This window comes from Coenobita brevimanus, chromosome 63 (assembly GCF_032717465.1).
Source record: "Coenobita brevimanus isolate Jiangsu-jjx chromosome 63, ASM3271746v2, whole genome shotgun sequence".
Taxonomy (NCBI): domain Eukaryota; kingdom Metazoa; phylum Arthropoda; class Malacostraca; order Decapoda; family Coenobitidae; genus Coenobita; species Coenobita brevimanus.
This window is the reverse complement of record NC_137016.1, coordinates 7,055,875-7,072,693: the sequence shown is the minus strand read 5'-3', so window position 1 is coordinate 7,072,693 and position 16,819 is coordinate 7,055,875. Positions and strand designations below refer to the sequence as shown.

General features: G+C 39.6%; 1 protein-coding gene across 1 annotated transcript in view; it reads left to right on the top strand.

Annotated features, from left to right (window-relative positions):
- Positions 1-16,819, top strand: part of LOC145404292 (organic cation transporter 1-like) — a 48,936-nt gene that overhangs the window by 4,232 nt on the left and 27,885 nt on the right. The window lies entirely within an intron of this gene.

The following is a 16,819-nucleotide window of genomic DNA, read 5'->3' as shown; positions in this document are numbered from 1 at the left end:
TCCCCTCCAGCTGCAAGTCACCACTTAGCCAAACAGTATCGTCTGGAGATGGCAATAACAAAATACTAACGACGTCCTAGAACTGAAGGGGTTAAAATGAACTAAACCGAACTGGAATATTGGACTGGAAACACTGCCTTTACTGGAACTGGATACAGCAGCCTCTCCGCGCAGTGTCCCTTACAAGCAGCCTTACATCTTTTACGTTACAGGATAGGGAAAATTCATTTACATTTTAACTTCTGATTCTGTTACAAAAGAGATAACAGCTTTTTTCTTCCACCCTTTCTCCTTGTGACAATAAGATATAGGGCTTGGATGGTGCTATTGGTGGGTAGGTGGTAAGAAGCAGTGGTGCAAATTTTTATAAAGTTAATGGTGATGGAGGTTATAGTGGTGATAGTGACGATGAGTGTAATTTTGATGATGAAGATAATAGTGACGATGAAAATAATAATATATCGAACAATTATAAGGCGACTCACTGGAATATGAGTCAGCCCTACTTTGGTGCTATTGAAAGCCACACCCAACCCCAGCTCTCCTCAGCACTTAACCCTTTTATTGGCACCATTTTCTTAGGGTACACATACACTCACTCCAAAACATAACATCAACCAGCTGATTGATGGTTTCACAATGTTAGTGCTGGAGAGGGGCGCCTTCACGTGGTGGCACTGATATTATTGGGTGCTCCACAGCCTTCTTATACAAACGTCCCTCATCTCCCCTACACCCCGATAGGAGGATGGTGCATTACAGAGGGGAACTATAGCCTCAAATCGACTGGGTTCACATTCAGTTGAGGCCAGGGTTACTACTACTACTACTGTAATGAGCGATTCTGTTGTGCTCATTTTCTTTTCTCTCTCTCTTTTTTAAGGAAGTATTTCTAAATGGACGGTGTATTTCTTATATTCTACAAAGTTCTTATGCTGTGTTGATAAAAGCAGCAGACATTCATATTCATCAAAAGTTGTTCTCTCTCTCTCTCTCTCTCTCTCTCTCTCTCTCTCTCTCTCTCTCTCTCTCTCTCTCTCTCTCTCTCTCTCTCTCTCTCTCTCTCTCTCTCCTGGCTAAATAATATCGTCTGGCGTTAGTTAGAGCAAGAAACGAAGTACTTGAGAAGCGGGACCATATGGCGCTTGGCTCAGTGGAAGCACCGTGTAGGACTTACCTTGAGTGAAGCACCTTGCCTGTGAAAATCCTTAGGGTGTGACTGACTAACCGGACCATTCCTGGAGATAATCCCGAATCCATCTTAATATCGATCGCCATACAAATGTCGAACGAAGACAGCTGTGCATCACACTCTTGCGTAAGCAGAGGGTCTGCAGCTGTGTATAATCGTTTGCTTGCACATTTTATCTTCACTCTTACAGCTACCAAACACATCACAATGTAGAATGACTTAAAATGAAGATAGAAGAAAGCAGCTGGGAAAAGCATTGCCCCGTAAATTAAGGATTCATGTGCATATTTAAATCTCAAGGTTAATTTGGAAGATCTTTTGTTAACACTTTTATCTTAATTCTTACAGCCACAAAACACTTCGCAAAGCAGAATTATTAGTAAAATGAAAATGAAAGAAAGCACCTGGTAAAATCATTGTTACTTAAATAAAGGGGTCATGTGTATATGTAAACTCTCAAGGTTAATTTGGATGATTTTTTGTTTACACTAAATATTCATTCTTACAGCTACCAGACACTTCACAAAGCAGAATTATTATTAAAATGCAAATGAAAGCAGCTGTTAAATCCCAGTCTTACGTAAGCTAAGGGACCATGTATTCAAGCTTAAGCTATATGTGAAATCTTTTGTATGCACTTTGGCCCATTTTCTGGTTAGGTAAGGAAACTCCCTAACACCTCTTCCTAAGCGATTTTTTTTTTTTTTTTTTTTTTGGCTTTCCTTTTAACTTGTAAGTTATATAATTCCTTCTATTATCGCCAAATTGAGCATAACTTACAAAAAAAAATACAATCCATCCATCACCCAACCCTACGTTGCCCCAAGAGGAGCGTAGGAGCCCGGGGCTAGGCAAGTTGGTCCTGACCATAGAGGTAGGATTAGGGTAGAGTCGGCGGGAGAAGGCTCCGGTGAAGCCAGAGAACTGTCAAACGGCCACATTGGTCAAGTCAATAGGTCACGGCAACACCTACCTGACGAAGAAGATTGCTGTGCACTCCTACCTCTATGGCTGTGCCCATAGAGGTAACAGTCCTAATCCTACCTCCGTGGGTGTGGTCATGAGATTATTAAGCCTTTAATACCTCCAGCTGTGTGTCCACCTGGTATTCCTCAGGGAGAATGCCAGAAACAAAGTAGACTTCATTCTACCTCTGGTTTTAGTTGTAGTTCAGCTGTGGGTGTGAGACGTTCTGTCCTAAGTTGTAACTCACCATCAAATAACCTAAGTCTCCAAAAATGCCCATCACCTGTGCCGCATTTGGGTGTAAAGAAAGAGGAGATAAGAAATCTGACCCATCCATTACATTTCACCGGTGAGTATCTTTAGAGTGAATTATAATTTGTAAGTGTTCATTATGTATATGACTGGAGTTAGTAAAGTCAAGCTGAATATTATATAGAATAATAGATATAAACTTTTTTCATAATGTGCTGATGTATATTATTTTAAATCATCTATCTGTCTTCCATCCTTCATTTTACCATATAAGAACATAAGAAGAGAGGATAACTGCAGTAGGCCGGTTGGCCCATGCTAGGCAGCTCCTAGAAGAGTAACTGAACTACTAGAATGAGATAAGGATAGCAAAGAAGAAGGCTTTCCCCCGCCCTCCAAACCCTCCAGCCGAAGCCGGCAGGAAAAATTCAGAAAGAACACCACGCCATATAGAAAAACTGGCGTGGACATTTTACAGGAAAGTGTGAAAGGAGAATAGAAACTATCATAGTGTAACCTGAAAAGAAAATTTTTTTGAATTAGTATTGGTTATAAGATTTTCTTTATTATATATCCACCACTTATTTGTCATATGCTTATCTAGCCTATGCTTAAAACTCTCAGTGGAAGAGGCAGCAACTACTTTACTAGGTAGCTTATTCCATTCGTCTACTACACTATTACCAAACCAATGTCTACCGATTTCCTTTCTGAAACGGAATTTTTCTAGTTTGAAACCATTATTTCTAGTTCTATCCTGTATGCTCACTTTAAGTACCTTGCTAATATCTCCCTTATTTATACCATTCATCCACTTAAACACCTTAATTAAGTCTCCCCTTACTCTACGTCTCTCTAGCGAATGCAGACTTAGTCTTTTCAGTCTGTCTTCATATGACAGGTTCCGGACGTCATGTATCATTTTAGTCATTCTTCTCTGTACATTTTCTAACGAATTAATATCCATTCTATAGTAAGGACACCAGAATTGTACTGCGTAGTCTAAATGTGGCCTTACTATTGCTAGCTAAAGTTTTAGTATTACTTTAGATGATCTATTGCTCACGCTTCTCGAAATAAATCCTAGGACCCTATTTGCTTTATTTCTCGCATTAATGCACTGTTGCCTTGGTTTAAGGTCGTTACTAATCATAACTCCTAGATCTCTCTCGCATTCCGATTTGCTAATTTCTTTGTTATCTAAGCTGTATTTAGTATCTCCAATGGTCTTGCCTACGTTAAGTACTTTACATTTTTCAACGTTAAATTCCATTTGCCAAGTTTTAGACCATTTGGACAATGTATCGAGGTCTTTTTGTAAGTTATGGCAATCGTCAGTAGAGTTAATGATACGCCCTATTTTTGTATCGTCGGCAAATTTGCTGATGCTGCTATTGACTCCTAAGTCTAGATCATTTATATATATGATAAATAATAAGGGACCGAGTACTGAACCCTGTGGTACACCGCTAGTTACTAATCCCCAGTCCGACTTAGTTCCATTTATTAATACTCTCTGCTTTCGTCCTTTCAGCCAGGATTCTATCCATTTTAAGATATCGCCGTCTATACCGTGTGCTCGAACCTTTCTAACCAACCTTTCGTGTGGGACCCTATCAAAAACTTTACTAAAGTCCAGATAAATAACATCGTAAGCTTTATCGCTATCTACTGCCTCATAGACCTCCGAGTAGAATGGCAACAAATTTGTGAGGCAGGATCGTCCTTGCCTGAATCCGTGCTGACTTTCGTTTATAAGATTAAATCTTTCTAAGTGTTCTCTAATCTTATTTGCCAAAATTGACTCTAACATTTTTCCTACTATTGACGTTAGACTTATCGGACGATAATTCGACGCAGCTGATTTATCACCCTTTTTAAAGATGGGCACTACGTTTGCGGTTTTCCACGCCTCTGGAACTTCTCCTGAACTTAAAGAGTCATTAAATAACGTTAAAAGTGGCTGACATAATTCTTCTTTGGTTTCTTTTATAATTTTTGCATATATATATCGTCCGGACCTGGCGATTTTTGAGGTTTTAACTTATTAATTTCTTTCAATACGTCCTCCTTACTAATGGTTATTTTACTAAGAATATTTTCCGTATTCTCATGGTAAATATTTGTTGCTTGAGGGGCCAGGCTTAGATTTTCCTTGGTGAATACTGATATGAAATAATTATTTAGGATGGAGCACATTTCTTTATCTTCACTGGTAATGTCACCTGATTCTGTTCTGAGTGGTCCTATCCTATCTTTATTTTTCGTTCGGTACATTTGATAAAAACCCTTGGGGTTTTCTTTTGATTCACTGGCAACCTTAATTTCATAACTTCTCTTTGCTTTTCATATCTCCCTCTTTACTTCTCTGTTTAAAATTGTGTACCGGTTACGTAAGTGTTCCTCTCCGCGTTTTATTTTTCTATATATTCCTTTCCTTTGGCCTATGAGAGATTTTAATCTGTTGTTTAACCATCTAGGTTCTGAATTATTAGTTCTAAACGGTTTTGAAGGGATATATCTATCTTGGCCTCCGTGTATTATATTTATTAACTCGTTATACTTCTCACTGGTCGAACGTCTGTTTGGTACTGGAGCTGAGTTAGTTTCCGTCACCTGGACTACATTCCTATCTACCACCTCCCCCCTCACAGACACCTGACGGACATCCCCAGGTGTTTCCTGCGCCTAACCTATGACCTGGGGTTCCCTCAAATAGCTAATCTCCCTGTGGAATACCGTTCGAAAATAAGCTCTTAAGCCATCGAAATCTCCTAGACGAAAATTAGGAACGGTGGAGGTATTTCTTAAATGCTTCCTTTTTTTTCATTCATTAACTACTTTCTTTTCTCTTTCCATTCATAACCTACTTTCTTCCTCATTTTTTCTGTTTGCAACTAAGAAAACACTCGCGCCTGGTCAGCGGAACCGAGTCAGACAGCTGTCAAAGGGGTCGCCGCCATGTTGGTCGAGTCAGGTCTGTCGGCCTCACTCTGACCTACCCTTGGTTAATCCCATATGCCGCCTCTACCCTACTCCTACCTCTATGGTCCTGACATTTAAGATGAGTGACCAGCTTCACTCATCCCTGAGTGGCATTACGTGAGCAGCCACCCCTTGGATATAAACCTACACCAGCTCAATCCGATTGGAGCGCCTTAATTACCCACTAAACCACCAGGCGCCAAAATTTGGTTTTATGGTTACCATCCAGCATAGTAAATGGTTTCCTGGTGTACAGGAAACCATTTGGCTTGTCACTCAGTGTAGAGTCACCCACAGGCAGAGGGACGAGGAAAGAATGAAGGAAAGAAAGAAAAGGGAGTGTGAAGTCACCCATAGACAGACGGAAGGGGAAAGAATGAAGGAAAGACAGAAGAGGATGGAAAGAAAGAGGGATGGAGAAGAGGAAGGGCAGACACCTGAGAGCAGCACTACATTGAGTGAGTGGATGGTGAGCGCCCCCACCTACCAGTAATATCTAGAAATGAATCGCAAAGGAAGAGATGTTAGGGAGCCTCCTTAACCGACGAGAATACGGACCTTTTCATGGCTGGATGAAACACTCTGGCGTGATAATCAAAGACGGTGAATAAAACCCACACTTGTACATAAGACCATAAGAAGAGAGGATAACTGCAGTAGGCCGGTTGGCCCATGCTAGGCAGCTCCTAGAAGAGTAACTGAACTACTAGAATGAGATAAGGATAGCAAAGAAGAAGGCTCTCCCCCGCCCTCCAAACCCTCCAGCCGAAGCCGGCAGGAAAAAGTCAGAAAGAACACCACGCCGTATAGAAAAACTGGCGTGGACATTTTACAGGAAAGTGTGAAAGGAGAATAGAGACTATCATAGTGTAACCTGAAAAGAAAAAATTTTTGAATTAGTATTGGTTATAAGAGTTTCTTTATTCTATATCCACCCCTTATTTGTCATATGCTTATCTAGCCTATGCTTGAAACTCTCAATGGAAGAGGCAGCAAGTACTTTATTAGGTAGCTTATTCCATTCGTCTACTACTCTATTACCAAACCAATTTCTACCGATTTCCTTACTGAAACGGAATTTTTCTAGTTTGAAACCATTATTTCTAGTTCTATCCTGTATGCTCACTTTAAGTACCTTGCTAATATCTTCCTTATTTATACCATTCATCCACTTAAACACCTCAATTAAGTCTCCCCTTACTCTACGCCTCTCTAGCGAATGCAGACTTAGTCTTTTCAGTCTGTCTTCATATGACAGGTTCCGGACGTCATGTATCATTTTAGTCATTCTTCTCTGTACATTTTCTAACGAATTAATATCCATTCTATAGTAAGGACACCATAATTGTACTGCGTAGTCTAAATGTGGCCTTACTAATGCTAGATAAAGTTTTAGTATTACTTTAGATGATCTATTGCTCACGCTTCTCGAAATAAATCCTAGGACCCTATTTGCTTTATTTCTCGCATTAATGCACTGTTGCCTTGGTTTAAGGTCGTTACTAATCATAACTCTTAGATCTCTCTCGCATTCCGATTTGCTAATTTCTTTGTTATCTAAGCTGTATTTAGTATCTCCAATGGTCTTGCCTACGTTAAGTACTTTACATTTTTCAACGTTAAATTCCATTTGCCAAGTTTTAGACCATTTGGACAATGTATCGAGGTCTTTCTGTAAGTTATGGCAATCGTCAGTAGAGTTAATGATACGCCCTATTTTTGTATCGTCGGCAAATTTGCTGATGCTGCTATTGACTCCTAAGTCTAGATCATTTATATATATGATAAATAATAAGGGACCGAGTACTGAACCCTGTGGTACACCGCTAGTTACTAATCCCCAGTCCGACTTAGTTCCATTTATTAATACTCTCTGCTTTCGTCCTTTCAGCCAGGATTCTATCCATTTCAAGATATCGCCGTCTATTCTGTGTGCTCGAACCTTTCTAACTAACCTTCCGTGTGGGACCCTATCAAAAGCTTTACTAAAGTCCAGATAAATAACATCGTAAGCTTTATCACTATCTACTGCCTCATAGACCTCCGAGTAGAATGACAACAAATTTGTGAGGCAGGATCGTCCTTGCCTGAATTCGTGCTGACTTTCGTTTATAAGATTAAATCTTTCTAAGTGTTCTCTAATCTTATTTGCCAAAATTGACTCTAACGTTTTTCCTACTATTGACGTTAGACTTATCGGACGATAATTCGACGCAGCTGATTTATCACCCTTTTTAAAGATGGGCACTACGTTTGCGGTTTTCCACGCCTCTGGAACTTCTCCTGAACTTAAAGAGTCATTAAATAACGTTAAAAGTGGCTGACATAATTCTTCTTTGGTTTCTTTTATAATCTTTGCATATATATATCGTCCGGACCTGGCGATTTTTGAGGTTTTAACTTATTAATTTCTTTCAATACGTCCTCCTTACTAATGGTTATTTTACTAAGAATATTTTCCGTATTCTCATGGTAAATATTTGCTGCTTGAGGGACCAGGCTTAGATTTTCCTTGGTGAATACTGATATGAAATAATTATTTAGGATGGAGCACATTTCTTTATCTTCACTGGTAATGTCACCTGATTCTGTTCTGAGTGGTCCTATCCTATCTTTATTTTTCGTTCGGTACATTTGATAAAAACCCTTGGGGTTTTCTTTTGATTCACTGGCAACCTTAATTTCATAACTTCTCTTTGCTTTTCTTATCTCCCTCTTTACTTCTCTATTTAAAATTGTGTACCGGTTACGTAAGTGTTCCTCTCCACATTTTATTTTCCTATATATTCCTTTCCTTTGGCCTATGAGAGATTTTAATCTGTTGTTTAACCATCTAGGTTCCGAATTATTAGTTCTAAACGGTTTTGAAGGAATATATCTATCTTGGCCTCCGTGTATTATATTTATTAACTCGTTATACTTCTCACTGGTTGAACGTCTGCTTGGTACTGTAGCTGAGTTAATTTCCGTCACCTGGACTACATTCCTATCTACCACCTCCTCCCTCACAGACACCTGACGGACATCCCCAGGTGTTTCCTGCGCCTGACCTATGACCTGGGGTTCCACACTGACCTGGCATTCCCTCCAATAGCTAATCTCCCTGTGGAATACCGTTCGAAAATAAGCTCTTAAGCCATCGAAATCTCCTAGACGAAAATTAGGAACGGTGGAGGTATTTTCAGTGGAACAGACATCCCAAATAAATTTGAACCTAATTTCTTCATGATCGCTATTACCAAGTCGTCCACCAACCTCTATATCGCTAATGATATTTTCTTTAGTAGCTAAAACCAAATCTAGTATATTATTACCTCTGGTGGGCTCCCTTATATACTGATAAAGGAAATTATCCTGTACTACCTCTAGAAATTCCTCTGACTCTGCATCTCCTGTCTGATTTCTCCAATCTATCCTTGGCAGATTAAGGTCCCCTACAATTATTACTAAGCTGGACTGTGATGCTTTCCTATTTTCCTCCCAAAGGTATTTACTATCAGCTCTACTTAATTTAGGAGATCTGTAAATTGCTCCTAAGACTAATTTCTCCCTATTGTTACTAATTTCAACCCAGACACTTTCTGTGTCCCTATTTACTTTAATGTCTTCTTTATGATAACAGATTAATGAATCCTTTACATAAATAGCTACCCCTCCCCCCTTTCTTCCCTGACGGTTTGACACAAAAATATTATAGCCTTTTATCTGATATTCTGCTAAAAATTCTCGAGTGTCTGTATTCATCCAAGTTTCACTAATAACGTCAATGTCTATTTTCTCTGTACAAATTAAAGCCCTCAGTTCATCCATTTTATTACGTAAACTCCGGCTGTTTGTGTAGTACACTTTCAGATTATTACGAGTAGTTATGCCTCTACCTTGGCATTTACTGTTATTTATTTTATTACTAACTGGGAAACTCTTTACTTTACTAATACAACAATTTTTTGTACTATCGCTTATCACCCTTCTATCATCGCTTGTTCTATCATCTATCATCGCCTGCTCAATTTGAGGTGCCTGAGTGGATGTATCTACACTAATGGTTGAACTTTTGTTCTTAATTTTGCAAGTATCGATGCATCTATCCAAACATGGTAATAATGATTTCTGACTGTAGTTGCTGCATCTTCCTGTACACCTACTTCTCAATCTCGAAAAAATCCCTCCAACTCCCTATCTATCATTCCAGCTAAAACAGTAACTCCCTGCCTGCTAAGATGAGTCCCATCCCAACCATACAAGGCACTCCGTCCATAAAACCGATCCCAGCTGTCTATGAAAGGCATTGCATTATCTTTGCAATACCTTTCAAGGCGGCAATTAAATCCTATTGCCCTGCTCAACCATTCCCTTCCAACCTGCCACCTGGGTAAAACACCAAGCACTACAGGGGTTCCTCCCCTCTCCCTAACCTTTTCTAACATCAACTTGTACCTTTTCCACAGTACCTCACTCTTACGGCTACTAATATCATTGCCTTCTACACTGAGGCACACAGTGGGTTTGTCACCACTTTCCTTTACGATATTTGAAATTTTTTCTACCACATTAGCCACCCTGGCCCCTGGAAGACACACATGTTTAGCGAGTGGAGAATACATGGCCCTGTTCAGATATCTCACCTGGGAGTCTCCAACAACAACAACATTTTTCTTACCTTTCTTGTTCTGATTATACTTACCTGTACTGGAAGTTCTCTCACCTTCCTTCTCCTCTACTTCCCTCTCTGCCTTCCCTTCACATTCGTCCCGTAGTGCGTCGAAGGCATTAGTGGTCTTAACTTCCGTTTGCTTCTTAAGAGTGAACTTCGTTGCACCCTTGTTAACTAGTGTCCAACCTTCAGCCTTTTTCTCTTTCTCCACCAACATCTCCTCCAACAATTCCCTCATTTGTGCCTTCTCCTGCCTGAGAATTTGTACCTCCCGCTTCAGTTCGAGAAGTTCCTCCTTTAATTCAAGGTAGTCCTTTTCAATAACTGTAGTGGGGACACAGCTCTCTGCCGAGGAAGCCATTACGGACTAGTTCACACATGTACTACGGGTCACCACAACACACTAGCACAACACACTAGCACAACACTTTCACGGATTACTAGCACAGCACTATCGCTGATCACTACAACACACTAACACAGATCTCTAAAACACACAAGCACAACACTACCATAGGTCTCTAGCACGTCTGAACAGACTGACCACACGAGAGTGGAGAATATATATTTGCCAACCAGTTTTGGTGGACACCGCCACCGTCTTCGGTAGTCAAGATAAGAGAGAAGGAATGACATGCTGACAATACCAGGGCTCCTCTTAATGCATGTGTGTGTAGGAGGGTGGGGTGGGTTGTAAGCGAGGAATTCCCGAAGGGGAAAGGGACATCGAGAGACAGGTCAGGTCAGATTCCTGTCTGAACTAACCTGTGCCGGTGCAGCGAGATAGAGAGAAGGAAAGACACGTGTGTGTGGGGGGGGGGGAAGGTGGGGAATTCCGGAGGAAGAAAGGGGATTTCCAGACAGGTCAGGTCAGATTCTTGTCTGACCTCACCTGTATCGGTGCGGGAAGGGACATTTCCAGCATGGACCTCATTACAGGATCCAGCTTATACATGCCTTCAGTTTGGTTGAAATTCTCGTATTTTTGTATACACATGGCATCAATAATCTTTCGTTTCCGAAAGTCATAACTTTTATACAGTAGATGGCTACCTTACCAGTCAGTTCTGTGGTTGGCTTCACAAACATGATTAAATATTGCATTATTCAAATTACCTATTTTAATGACATATTCTTGTGCTTTGAGCCGTGTTTCCAAACTTCGATCTGTTTCTCCTGTATAAACTAGTTCACAGTCTTTGCAGGGAATTTTATAAATGCCAACTTCTGAATATGTTGTACATTTGTTCATTACTAACATTGATTTGATGGTGGAGGTATACTTAAAGGCTATATTTACGTCACCATTGTGACATTGACTTTAACATAATCAAGTCAGCAACAAAAGGCAAAGTGAGGAAGCATTTCTTCTCTGTGGTGGTTTTTTTTAGGTATATAGTAATACAGTATTACCTTGCTTTAAGGTAAGCTTTTTTGATGAACCATGTGGGATACTTTAAGTTTCGAAAGATTTTCAGATGAGATTATTTTCTTATATATGTTCCGGACTGCAAATTTTAAGGGCTCTAAGGAACATTGATGAGATAACAGACAGTTTGTGAAGTTTATCGTTCCCCCAATGCTTCTTCGGAACCCAGTGTATTTGATTCCATATCCACTCAGTTGAGTAACCTTGACCTTGCCCTTGGCACCGAAATTACCATTTTGGGTGATTTTAACATGCACAATGTTGAATGGTTTTTGCATTCTGCCCGGACTGACGACGCTGGTCTAGAGTGCGAGCTGTTTGCGGAATCGTTTAATCTCACCCACTTGGTAAAGCAACCAACCAGAATACCTGGTAATCCTGACCATAATGCCCATCTCTTGGATTTATTCTTGACAAATAATCCAGATCAATACGGGATAGAGGTACTGTCACCACTTGGATCGTCTGACCACAATCTCATCAAAGCCTCATTAGTTAACCCTCCCACACTCCCCTGTTCTGAACCTGTCAGGGTGACCCGATGGCACTTTGACAGGGCAGACTGGGATGGATTTAGAAATTATCTTGCTGATGTTTCATGGCAGTCTTCTCTAGTGATCCCAATTCTACCCAGTCCCACATTTGCGACTTAATACTAGCTGGTATGGATTTATTCATACCAAGTCAACAGTTCACTAAAAGATCGAACTCTCCAAAATGGTTTGATGGCAACTGTGCCACAGCAACAGCCCAAAAGTCATTAGCATATAACTCTTACTTAAAATCAAAAACATCTGAATCACTCTCCCAATATAAAATTGCTAGAAATCATGCAAAAGCTGTATTAAATCTATCTAAATCAAACTTCCTTCAAAAGCAAGCATCAAAACTACTTAACAACCCAAATGACAATAGAATATTCTGGTCAACTCTTAATTCTTTCAATAATAACTTTAACAAGTCATCTTCCATTCCCCCACTAAAATCTTCAGATGGCAGCATTACAAATGACCCACGTGGGAAACCAGATATCTTTGCCAGTACATTTGCCAGACACTCTACCATAGACGATACCAGCCAGAATGTCCCAGTACTGGAACTTAATTCTCCCGAAATTGCCCCACTTAAAGTACAGACAAGATACGTAAAATCCATCCTAGACAACTTACCTACCAACAAAGCTCCAGACCCAGATGGAATTCCGACAATTGTTTTGAAAAAGTGTTCTCCTGAACGTGCCACTGTCCTAGCTAAATTATTCAGACTATGCATACATACTTCTTTATTCCCAAATTCATGGAAAGAAGCCAATATCCACCCAGTTCCGAAGAAAGGAAGTTCGTCTGACTCCTCCAATTACAGACCAATAGCTGTCACATCTTCTCTTGGTAAGGTATTTGAAACTTTAATGAATAAGCACATTGAAAACATCCTGAATCCAACAACTTAATTAGTAATAGACAATATGGTTTTTGCCACGAAAGATCCACCATTGACATACTCAATCTCTTAACTCATACCATCCATCAATCAATTGACTTTTTTAGAGAAACACATGCAGTAGCTCTTGATATCTCTAAAGCTTTCGACAGAGTATGGCACCGTTCCCTGCCGTCCTGCTATGGACTAATGTCTTTTGTTCCTTTGATTTCTTCATATCTTAATGACAGGAAAATAAGAGTAAGAGTAGATGATGTATATTCCAATTTCCACTCAATTAACGCCAGTGTGCTGCAGGGATCAGTTCTGGCGCCAACCCTATTTCTGGTTCATATTAATGATCTCTTATCTGTCACCCACAATCCCATTCACTCATATGCAGATGACTCAACACTACATATTTCATTCACACTCAGACATCCATTTACAAAGTCTATCTCTACCTCTCAACTCAGTACAGCCATCTCCATAAATCAAGATCTATCTACAATCAGTGAATGGGGACAAAACAACCTTGTCTCTTTTAATGCTAGTAAAACTAAATATATACAGTTTACTAATAGACAGATATTGCCAGATTCGTACATTACCTTCAATGCTACTAATATTCCCATCTCCAAAAGTATTGAAATTCTTGGCGTCTCACTTAACAGTGCCCTCAACTGGACCTCTCAGTCAGACCACTTGCTAAAACCGCCTCAAAGAAACTTGGATTATTGTACAGAGTCCGTAACTTCTTCGCCGATGAGCAGTTAGCTATAATTTATAAGAGTCATGTGCGCTCTCAGCTTGAATATTGCTCACCCGTGTGGAATGGTTGTGGAGAGGTTGCATTAAGACAACTAGACAAAATTCAGAACAAAGCTGTTAGAATCATTAACAACCCTGCCATTACATTTAAACTACCTCCCCTGCAAGTAAGAAGGAATGTTGCCTCCCTTGCATTATTTTACAGATATTTTTTTGGCAAATGCTCAAACGAAGTTGCGTCCATGGTGCCACCTCTCCATGCCTTCCCTCTTGCTACACGGGCATCTGGTAGCGCTCACGACTGGAATGTCACTTAGCCATATTGCAGAACTTCTGCCTATCAGAATTCTTTGATTCCCCGAACTGCATCTCTCTGGAACTCGCTTCCCCAGAGTTGTTTGCCTCCAAATTTCAACCCACAACTGTTCAAGTCTAACTACTACAGATATTTTATGAACAGATGACACCAGTAATCTGGTGTATGGATTATTTTTTTTTTTTTACTCATTTGTTTTTCCTTCCTCCGTTCTGTTATTTATAAAAAAAAAAAAAAAAGTTTTATGGCAGACTGATGGTACGAAAAGTAATAAACAGGTTACAACTGGTAGGTTTCCTATACACCTCAAAGCTAAGTGCATGATTTTTCATCACTACCAGTACATTAAGAAATGGAAGAACACCCCCGTTTTCCCACTCAACTTTAAATTTAGTGGAGGGACCAAAATTATCAAGGTGTGTAAAAAACTGATCAAAAGTATCCAGGTCTGAAGGCCAAAAACAAAATGCATCAACATAACGAAACCAAGTGAGATGAGCTGGAGAAACTCGTGGCACTAGTTCCGTTTCATAATACTCCATATTCTGTATACATTGCTTAAAATAGGTGACAAAGGAGAACCCAAACTCATAACAAAACGTTGCATGTAGAAGTTGTTGTTGAATGAAAAAGCATTCGAAGTCGCACATAATTTTACAAGTTCTATGAAACAGTCAGATGGTATACCCAGATCAAGATCACATTCTGGGAGTTTGTTGACCAGAATTTCCAAAACATCATTAATGGCAGCTTTGGGAAACAGTGAATCAGCATCGAAGTTAACCATTGTTCAGGAAAAAAGGTCAGGGTATTCAGTTTTGTCTATAAAATCAAAAGAATTCATTACGTGTGCTGAGGATACTGTACCTACTACGAGGGCTAATTTGTTGACAAGGAACTGTGATAACTTATAAACACCCGCACTGTGAAATGATGGGACGCAGTGGAATGGTATCTTTCTGGGTCATTGGTAATCCATATACACATATGGTAATTTTGGGTTGATCTGAATGAACTTATTGATATCTACAGTACATGGGCACATTTTTCAACACTTCTTTCACTTTCTTGTTAAATGCCGATGCAAGTCTCTTTAAAGGGGAGGGCCGAATTTTTCATATGTGTTGGTATCACTCATGAGATGGTTCATTTTATTTTCATAGTTATTTTTATCACAAATAACCGCTACAAGTGTGGGCTTTATTCACAGACCTTTTTATCCTCAGTCTTACAGCTACCAGACGCTTCACTATCAAATTAGGGTGAATGTTAAAGTGAAAAGAAAATGCTAAACGCAAAAGTATACTCATTATACTCTAACTTGGCCTAAAACTGCCATCTCCCTATCTAGAATGTTGAGCTGTAGCAACAGATTAACACTAGAATTTGATGCTAGTTACGAAGAAGTGCTGTGGAAGGGTGTTGAGCCATAGTACTGTCCTTTTCTGCCATTGAGCTACTTGAAATAGGCTACTATAAAGGTCGAAAATCTAGGCCAGTTTAATGTGAAAGAACTATATATATATAACAATTATTACCCTAGCACGTGGAAAAATGGAGTGATTATAAAAATACCAAAAAAGGGAGATTTAAGTGTGTGTGGCAATTGGAGGGGGATAACTTTGACACCTGTAGTTGCAAAAGTCTTTTCCAAAATCTTGTTGAAGAGAATAGAGCCAGTAATTGATAAAATTTTAAGAGAAGAACAAGCGGGATTTAGAAAGGGTCGAGGTTGTAATGATCAGATTTTTATTGTAAGGCATCTGATGCAACAAGATAATGAAATGAAAATGCCACTTAGTATGTGTTTTGTGGATTTTGAAAAGGCGTTTGATAGTGTTTCATGTGGAGCTATGTTGAAAATTATGACATTCTATGGTATACCAGAAAAGTTTGTAATTATTATTAGAAGCCTGCATAAAGGTACTTTTTGTAAGGTAATGGTGGGTGGTTCTTTGAGTGATCCATTTCAAGTTAAGGTCAGGAGTGATTCAAGTAGTTCTTTCGCCATTGTTGTTTGTTTTGATTATGGATTATGTTATGAAAAAGGTTGTAAGGAAAACAGGTGCAGGAATTAACTGGAAAGAAAATAAGAACCTGATGGATTTGGACTATGCTGATGATATTGTACTGATTTGCGGAAGCATTTACGAGATGCAGAGGGTGCTTGATTGTCTGGTGGAGGAAGGAGAAAAAGTGGGATTGGTAATAAATTGTGGAAAGACTGAAATTATTAATATGAACGTGGAGAACCAAATCGATTGTGTAATTGGGAATAATGTGGTGAAGAATGTAGAAAACTTTAAATATCTTGGAACGATTGTATCATCTAATGGATCATTAAACAATGAAATTGAGGAGAGGATTAGACAGGCTTGGCGAGCTGTTGGAATATTGAAATCTGTTTTGAATAATAATATGCTTTCGGTACATACTAAAGTGAAAATTAACAAGTCCATGGTTAGACCAATTTTAATTTACAGGCGTGAGTCATGGTACAGTACAATTGCAACAGATCAGAAAGTATTAGGATTTGAGAATAAAATACTGAGAAGGATTCTTGGGGTAAAGTGGCAGGACAGAGTTACAAATGCAAGAGTAAGGGATATTACGAGAGTGGAACCAGTTAATGAATATGTGAGACTGTCTCGTTGGAAGTGGCTGGGGCACATATCCAGAAAAGAAGGTAGTTTAATACAGGATGTGCCAGAGTGGACTGCTAGAGGAAGAAGAGGTAGAGGTAGGCCGAGGGAAACCTGGTTCAGGACAATGAAAAAAGAAGCAGGAGAGGAGTGTTGGTGGGACCTGAAGGAGATGGTAAGAGACAAATATTGG